Raw genomic sequence first — 9385 nt, forward strand, 5'->3', positions numbered from 1 at the left:
CTTGAAATTTTGTCGTCTGCTCTTCCTCGTGAAGGGGGCGTGTCCCAGACCCAGGGAAAGGTCATCCTAGTCCTCCGACTGAGGAGCCGGCAAAGGTCCCGTGCTGTCTCTATCTTGTCACCAGCCGCTGGTGCATCGCTCTCCTTGCTGTCCCTTATCACCGGAAAGCGGCCGCCCAACCGACATCACACCAACCCCTCGGCTGTTGTCTTCTTACACTGGCACCTGTTGCTGTCACACTGCCTCCTCAGGGGCACCTGTTGCCATCACACTGTCTGCATCACCCCCTGCTCCTGTTCGTTGTCCCCTGCCCCTGTCACGTGGCCACAGCACTCATGCTCCGCTGAGCGCCCCACACTGTCACCATCCTGGAGGGTCCCTGTGCAATGTCTGAGTCATTCCAGCCCTATTCTTTCTCCCCACATCGCCCCCTCCCCAACCCCATGACTTTCGGTACTGTCCTGGACTGCCCTCTTGCAGACAGAGCTCAGCTGTATATGTCCAGGCCTAGAAGACGTGCAGATGCCAGTAACGTGAGTCTAAGGGAAGGAGGGACACAGGGCTGGCAGCGTGTGCCCAGGAGCACAGGGCCAGGGCTGGGGACAGACACATGGCGGGACGGGGGGGCCGCAGTCTGTGCCGTGGGGGGTGGCCTGGAAGTCTGGGGACAGAGCTCTCTTTGTCTGAGCACAGGAAGCAGCTGGGCTTAGGGAGGATGGAGCACATGGCCCGGGAATTTGGCTGGATGCCTGGGAATGAGGCAGGGTTGGGGCGGGGTGGCGGGGTGAGGGGGGAGTGGTGCATTCTGGAGTTCCCTGGGAAGGCCCCGAGAAGGTCAGGCGCAGGCTAGGAGGGGCGGAGAGAACAGCTGGACCCAGACGGCCTCCCCATCTGGTTCTGCAGGAATAACAGCCCCCTCTACACATTCTCACAATAGACCCCTGAGGCAGGCTCTTCTGTCCCCATTATACAGATGGGTAAAGGAGATCAGTCCTGGGTGTTCATTGGAAGGACTGATGCTAAAGCTGAAACTCCAATACTTTGGCCCCCTCATGCGAAGAGTTGACTCATTGGAAAAGACCCTGATGCTGGGAGGGATTGGGAGCAGGAGGAGAAGGGGACGACAGAGGATGAGATGGCTGGATGGCATCACCGACTCGATGGATATGAGTCTGAGTGAACTCCTGGAGTTTGTGATGGACAGGGAGGCCTGGTGTGCTGCGATTCATCGCAAAGCGTTGGACACGACTGAGCGACTGAACAGAACTAAACTGAACTGAACTGAACTGAAATGGAGGCACAGAATCCCCAAGTCACTCACCCCGTCCCCAGAGCCCTAAAGAACACAGGCAGATTTGAATCACAAAGCTGCAAACCTCAGTCTGCTGAGCAGAGTGAGACAGCAGAAACCCTTGTCTTTGATACGTACACATATATTCTTTACTCTTCAACAATGAACACAAATGCTGGCCCCCAAATACATTGTTCGTCCTTGCTTTTTCCCTCTTTGTAAACATTTATTTTACTTGTAAACCAAGAAGTACCTCTTAATGATTTTCATTTTTATTACTTTTTATTTATTTGGGGGACTGGGATAAAATCTATTTTTTAATTTTTTAAACTTACCTAGAGTTTATTTTTACTTTATTTGTTTTGGCTTCACTGAGCCTTAATTGCAGCCCACGGGATCTTTAGTTGCAACATGTGGAATCTAGTTCCCTGACCAGGGATTGAACCTGGGCCCCCTGAATTAGGAGTGCGGAGTCTTAGCCACTGGACCACCAGGGAACACTCTTGAATTTATTTATTTACTTTTTAAAAAATTTTTTTATTTTGTATTGGAGTGTAGCCGATTAACAACGTTGTGACTGTTTAGTTGAACAGGGAAGGGACTAGACATAAATATTCATGTACCCAATTCTTCCCAAACGCCCCTCCCATCCCAGCTGCCACATAACACTGAATTGAAGTATACTTTGTTTACATTATTGTGTTAGTTCCAGATGTACAGTGCAGTGGTTCTATTATATGTATATATATATAATCTTTCAAAAATTTTATTGAAACAGAGTTAATTTACAGTGTCTTGCTAGTTTTGTGTATAGCACCATGATGCAGCTATACATGCATAGATATACGTATGTACACAAATGTACATTCTTTTCTATATTCTCTTCCATTAGAGGTTATCCCTTGAGTGTAGTTCCTTGCGCTATACAGTAGGTCCCTATCGGTTATCTATTTTATATATAGCGGTGTGTATATGTTAATCCCAAACTCCTAATTTATATCCTTCTCCTGCTTTCCCCTTTGGTTAACCAGAAGTCTATTTTCTATGTCTGCGAATCTCTCTCTAGGTTGTAAATAAGTTCATTTGTATCTTATTTTTTAGATTCTGCCTAGAAGTAATGCCACACAATGTTTCTCTTACTGTCTGGCTTCCTTCACTTAGGTCCATCCATGTTGCTCCTGATGGCTTTATTTCATTCTTTCTATGGCGGAGTAGTATTCTGCTGTCTATATGCACCACATCTTATTAATCCACTCATCTGTCAGAAGACATCTAGGTTGCTTCCATGTCTTGGCTGTTGTAAACAGTGCTGCAATGAGCATTGGGGTGCATGCACCATTTTGAACTAGGGTTTGGTCAGAATATGTGCCCTGGAGTGGGATTGCTGGACCATATGGTAGGTCTAGCTTTAATTTTTTAACTGAAACTCCATACTGCTCTCCGCAGTGGCTGTTCCAATTTACATTCTCACCCACAGGGTAGGAGGGTTCCTTTTTCTCCCACCCTCTTTAGCTCCATTTGATGGAACATTATTCAGCCTTTAAAAGGGAGGAGATCCTGACACCTGCTACAACATGGTGAACCTTGAGGACGTGATGCTCGGTAAAAAGAGCCAGATACAAAAGACAAATACTGTCTGATCCTACTCACAGGAGGTCCCTAGAGGACTCAGAACCACAGAGACAGGAAGTAGACGGTGGGTCCAGGGGCTGGGGGAAGGGATGGGGAGTCAGTGTTTCATGGGGACAGAGCTTCAGTTTGGGGAGATGGGAAAGTACCGGAGATGGATGATGGGATGGTTGCCCAACAATGTGAATGTGCTTAATAGCACGTAATTGCACACTTAAAATGCTTAAGCAGTAATTGCACAATGTATATTTAAATCACATCATTACACTGTTCACTCTAAAAAATGTTTTCATTGCTGTCCACTTTTTATATATAGTTTTATTTTAAAATGTACTTTATTCTCGGCCGTGCCGGGTCTTCGTTGCTGGGCAGGCTCTTTTCTCCAGTTGTGGAGCGTGGAGTCTACTCTCTGTTGAGGCACTCAGCCTTCTCTTTGCAGTGGCCCCTCTTGTTGCCGAGCACAGGCTGTGCAGGACGAGCACAGACTGTGTAGGTTCAGTAGCGCAGCACGTGGGCTCAGTAGCTGCAGCTCCAGAGCAAGGCTTGGTAATTGTGGCGCACAGGCTTAGTTGTTCCACAGCATTTGGGATCCTCCAGGGTCAGGAATTAAACCCATGGTTCCCATATCGGCAGGGAGATCCTTTACCACTGAACCACCAGGGAAGCCCCACACTGTCCACTTTAAACCAATGCAAGTCTATCAATTATTCCTCAAAAAAGTGGGAAAATAATTAATTTAAATAATCATTAGGATGGTAATTTTTTAAATGCATTTTATTGAAGTATAGTTGATTTACAATGTTGTGTTAATTTCTGCTGTACATCAAAGTGATTCAATTATACATATGTATACATTCTTTTTCATATTCTTTTCCATGATGGTCTATCACAGGACATTGAATATAGTTCCCTGTGCTATACAGGAAGACCTTGTTGTTTATCCCTTCTCTATATGATCGTTTGCATCTACTAATAGGGTGGCAAATCTTATGTTATGTGCATTTTACTTTTTTTTTTTTTTAACGTGGAGCCCGCAGTCTCATCGCTGAGCTCACCCAAGCAGAATTCCTTCCCTACCTTCAGCCTCTGTCTTTGGATGGGTGGGGCTGGGTGGGTCTGATTCCACAACCATCACTGTTCCCTAGGGCAGCTCCAGAAACATGACATCATATTCGTTTTGTTTTCTTGGTTTTCATTTTCTCTCTTGAAGGAGAGAAGTCTGGATGTTGAAGCAGCTGTAGGACGAACAATCGCCGGCTGCGATTTCACTTCACAAGTCTTGCATTTCCTGTACCTCTGATGTTGCTGAAGGTGATGGTCCTCTGTCTGTCATGGGGGAGGGCAGACCGGGCTACTGGGAGACAGACAGCTGGACCAACAGGGCTGGTTGTGTCCGAAACAGAGCTTTGGACTTGAGGCAACGGTCTTGCTACAGCCATCAGATGCCTTCTGCCTGCTGATCTGCTGGAAACTTTCCCTCAGGTTGCAGGGTATATGAGCTTCCTATGGCCACAGTGACAAGTTATCACAAACTTCGTGGCTTGAAAAAAACACCAGTTTTCTATCTTTCCGTTCTGGAGGTCAGAATCCAAAATGGCTTTCACTGGGCTGACGTCAAGTCACCCTCAGGACTGCGATCCTTCCGGAGACTATGGAGAGAGTCCATTTCCTGGCCTTTTCCATCTTCTGGAAGCTACCTGCATCCCCTGGACCATGGCCCCTTCCTCCGTCTTCAAAGCCAACTGTGTAGCATCCTCTAATCTCTCTCTCTCTGACCCTCCTGCCTCCCTCTTTTAAGGACCCTTGTGATTCCACTAGTAACGCAGGAGCATCCTCCCATCTCCATATCCTCAACTTAACCGCATCTGCAAAGATGTTCCCATTTTTTCACAGGCCCTGGCAATTAGAATGTGAGCATCTTTGGGACACTCTATGTAGCCTGCCATAGTGAGTTTTCCTGATGGAGAAGAAACATCAGCTCCAGAGGCATGAACAACATATGGAGCCCAGCCTCTCAACCTCTGGACTTTGCTTCCCTTATCTTCAAAATGGGAAGGAAAATCTCTCTGTTGGTCATTTTCCCGGGAAAACCAAGTAGGATCAAGCTGATGTTAATGTACCGGTCCAAGACACAGGTGCCTGGTAACCCAGGCCTGAGGGCATCTTCTGTGTGTGTGTGCTAAGTCGCCTCAGTCGTGTCCAACTCTGTGTGACCTTATGGACTGTAGCCCACCAGGCTGTTCGGTCTGTGGCATTTCCCAGACAAGAATACCAGAGTGGGTTGCCATGCCCTCCTCCAAAGGATTTTCCCAACCCAGGGATGGAACCTGCATCTCTTGCATCTCCTGCATTGGCAGGCGGGTTCTTTACCACTAGTGTCACCCATTTATTGACTGCCTACTGTATACTAGGCATGGGGAACAGGAAGGAAGCAGAAACATCCTCAGACCCTGCCCTCCTGCTGTTTGTATCAGAGTCTGGGGGATATTACTCACACTAGCATTTATTGAGTGCCTGCTATATATACATATCAGGCATCGTTCTAGGTAAGGGGGGAACACAGTGGCAAACAAAGCAAAGATCCATGGGACTCACATTCTGGTGGTGGTTAGTCTTGGGGAAAGGAGGTACTGATGCCCTGGGGGCCTGACTTAGGCTGGAGGTCAGGGGAGGCTTCTCCAAGACAGAGATTGGCCAGATAAGGAATTAAAACTGAGGGAAGGGGAGAGAGGAGCATCCCAGACGGTAGGGAACAGCATGTGCAAAGGCCCTCGTGAGTTGCATGACTGGAGCACAAGGAACAAAGGGAACGAGTGAGAGGTGAGGCATTGGCAATCTGTGGGGATTTTCTGGCTATTTAAAATCATCTGGGAGGGACTCCCCTGGTGGTCCAGTGGCTAAGACTCCATACTCCCAACACAGGGGGCCCAGGTTCAGTCCCTGGTCAGGGAACCAGGTCCCACATGCCTCAACCAAAGATCCTACATTTTGCAACAAAGATCCTGAATCCTGCAACTAAGACCTGGTGCAGCCAAATAAATAATTAAAAGATCTGTAAATGTTTAATTTATTTATGTTTGTTTATTTTCTTTTTGGCTGTGCTTGGTCTCATTTCTGGGAGAGAGAGCTTTCTCTAGTTGCAGCAAGCAGGAGCTACTCTCTAGTTGTGGTGCTTCGGCTTAGTTGCCTCTTGGCATGTGGAATCTTTCCGGGACAAGGGAGCGAACACGTGTCCTCTGAATTGGCAGGTGGATTTTTAATCACCAGAGCACCAGGGAAGCCCCAAAACAATTTTTAAAATATTTTAGGGACTTCCTTGGTAGTCCAGTGGCTAGGATTCCATGCTCCCAATGTGGGAGCCCTAGGATTAATTCCTGGTTGGGGAACTAGATCCTACATGCCTCCCCTAAGACCTGATGCAGCCAAATAAAAAAAAATTAAATAAAAGATAATAAAAATTTTTAATTAAACATAAAATTTTTAATTTTGAAAATATTTTTAAAAAATCAACAGGGAGCCATTGGCAGCTTTTATGCAAGGGGTGATTGTAAGTGGGTTCTGCAAAGACTGGGGCCACTGGGCCAGGTATGGGTTAGTCCTGTGGGAGAGGGGTACCCACTCCAAGCCCTGCCATCTGCACCCACTTCTCTGGGGCTCTGGTGTTTGCCTCGCCTGTCTCCCAGTGGTCCCATCCACCCCAACCCCAGCTGCTGCTGGAATCTCTGCTTGCAGTTTCTTGCCCTGTCCCCCAAGCCTGGAGGATGGCACTAGTTCAGTCAACATCTATTAAGTACCCATTGTGTACAAGGAGCTTTACATTTGTTATCACACTGCGTTTCCCTAATAATCCTACCCAGGCTTCCCAGGTGGCACTACTGGTAAAGAATCCACCTGCCAGTGCAGGAGATGGATTCAATCCCCGGATGAGGAAGATCCCCTGGAGGAGGAAATGGCAACCCACTCCCATATTCTTGCCTGAAAAATTCCATGGACAGAGGAGCCTGGCAGACATGACTGAGAGATTGAGCACCCATCCAAATAATCCATAATCCTACTAGGAAGGTGTGAAGCCCAAGATCACACTTGAAGACTGATGCCCAAGGAGGCAACTGGTTAAGCGAAGACTGTTGGTTCTGGAAGCTCAAACACCACTGACTCTCAGAAGATACCCATGAGCCAGGGTAACCTCTGGGTCTTCGGTGAACATTCAGTGAATCAATCAATGGATGAGTGAATCGTGGGCAAGTCCAGTGAGGCTAGCGGGAGAGAGTGGAAATTGCCTGTGGAGAGGGGTAAGCTGGACCCAGATTGAGAGGGGCCTTGAAAGCTCAACCTGGGGGGTATGGATATGGTGTGGTGGCCGCAGGGAGACATCGAGAGTTATAGGCAGGAATCTGTTTCTGAGTTTGGACCAAATTGCCAGGAAGGGTGGAATTAAGTGGGCCTGCCACTAGGGGGCACTCAAGTCTTCCCAGAGATTGTCTTCAGCGCTGCACTGTGGAGATGGTGGCCACTGGCCTCAGGAAACTGTGTTCTTGGAATATGACCAGTTTGAACAGAGATTTAAAATACACACTGGATTCTGAAGACTTCATAAGACAAAAAGAATGTCACTTGCCTCACTGATGCTTTTTAAAATATCAATGACATGGAAATTTCCTGGCATTCTAGTGATTAGAACTCAGTGCTTTCACTGCCAGATGTGGGTTCAATCCCTGGTCGAGGAACGAAGATCCTGCTAGCCGAGTGGTGTAGCCAAATTAAAACGAGTGTGTGTGTGTGTGTGTGTGTGTGTGTGTGCAGTATCTAAGTCGTGTCCGACTCTGCAACCCCATGGACTGTAGTTTGCCAGGCTCCTCTGTCCATGGAGTTTTCCAGGCAAGAATACTGGAGCAGGTTGCCATTTCCTACTCCAGAGGATCCCTCAGACCCAGGAATCAAACCCGTGTCTCTTGCGTCTCCTGCATTGCAGGCAGATTCTTTACCAGTGATGCCCTATATATATTAAATATGTATGTGCACTTTCGTGCCAAGTGGCTAGAGTCGTGTCCAACTCTTTGCGACCCCATGGACTGTAGCCCACCAGGCTCCTCTATCCATGGGATTGTCCAGAGAAGAATACTGGGGTGGGTTGCCATGCCCTCCTCCAGATCTTCCCCACCCAGGGATCGAACTCATGTCTCTTGTCTCCTGTGTTCGCAGGTGGGTTCTTTACCCCTAGTGCCACCTGGGAAGTCCTATATATTAAATACATACACGTACATATGTATATCAATGACATGTTGATATACATATATCAGTGACGTGTTGATGATATTTGGGGCACATGGGCTAAATAAATTATTAAATTTTGCCTGTTTTCTTTTTCACTTTTTTGTAATGTGGTTAAGACGACATACATGGGTCATATTTATATTTCTGTTGGACGAAACTGGCTTAGAGAGAAGACTTACTGTTTTCAACAGTTGCTGGGGGCAAACTACCCTCTCTTTTTTTCTTATTTTCTCTTATACTGGTCATCCTTCAAGGTAACCATCTTACAGTTTTTCCCACCAGGTTATTCTTACTCATTGACTAACAGTACCTAATACATAACACATAAATAGACCAAAAGTAGAGAGTAAAGGTTACTGTTTCATAAACATAGAATCATATTAGGTACACCTTTGTATTCAAGGTATCTTACGGGAACTGCCCAGACTACCTGCTGAGGTCCTAAGTCACTCTTCCGACTTGCTTGATAACCTCCCATGGTGTGGATGAACAATAATTTATTCAACCACATTCCCATGAACTGGTTTTCCCTTGGCTCACAGGTTTTATTCCCTCCACTACCAAAAAGAAAAAAACCTTACGATATCCTTTTTTCTTTCCAACCTCACAGCATGCAGGATCTTATTTCCGTGACCAGGGATTGAACCTGAGTCCCCTGCATTGGGAGCATGGACTCTTAACCACTGGACCTACAAGGAAGTCCCTAATAAATATTTTTATACCTATGCCCATAAGTGAAAGTCGTTCAGTCGTTTCTGACTCTTTGCAACCTCATGGACTGTAGACTGCCAGGCTCTTCTATCTTTGAATTTCTCCAGGCCAAAATACTGGAGTGGGTAGCCATTCCCTTCTCCAGGAGATCTTCCCAACCCAGGGGTCAAACCCAGGCCTCCCGCATTTCGGGAGAATTCTTTACTGAGTGAGCCATCAGGAAGGCCGAAGAATACTGGCGTGGGCAGCCTTTCCCTTCTCCAGGGGATCTTCCTGACCCAGGAATCAAACCGGGGTCTTCTTGCAGATGAGAATTGCAGGCAAATTCTTTCCCAGCTGAGCCACCAGGGAAGTGCTACCTATCCCCATATGCGCTGATGATTTATTTCTAAAGGAAAGATTTCTAGGAATGAGATTACTGGGTGAAGGGCTTATGTATTTTTAATGGAGTTTGTCAGGCTGAACTGACTCTAAAATCTC

General features: G+C 46.9%; 1 non-coding gene across 1 annotated transcript; it reads right to left on the reverse strand.

Annotated features, from left to right (window-relative positions):
• Positions 1 to 1715: 1715 nt before the first annotated feature.
• TRNAR-CCU (transfer RNA arginine (anticodon CCU)) lies at positions 1716 to 1788 on the reverse strand. Its single transcript has one exon. It is a non-coding gene; the product is annotated as a tRNA-Arg (tRNA).
• Between the last annotated feature and the right edge of the window lie 7597 nt (positions 1789 to 9385).

This window comes from Budorcas taxicolor, chromosome 7 (assembly GCF_023091745.1).
Source record: "Budorcas taxicolor isolate Tak-1 chromosome 7, Takin1.1, whole genome shotgun sequence".
In the NCBI taxonomy this organism is placed as follows: Eukaryota; Metazoa; Chordata; class Mammalia; order Artiodactyla; family Bovidae; genus Budorcas; species Budorcas taxicolor.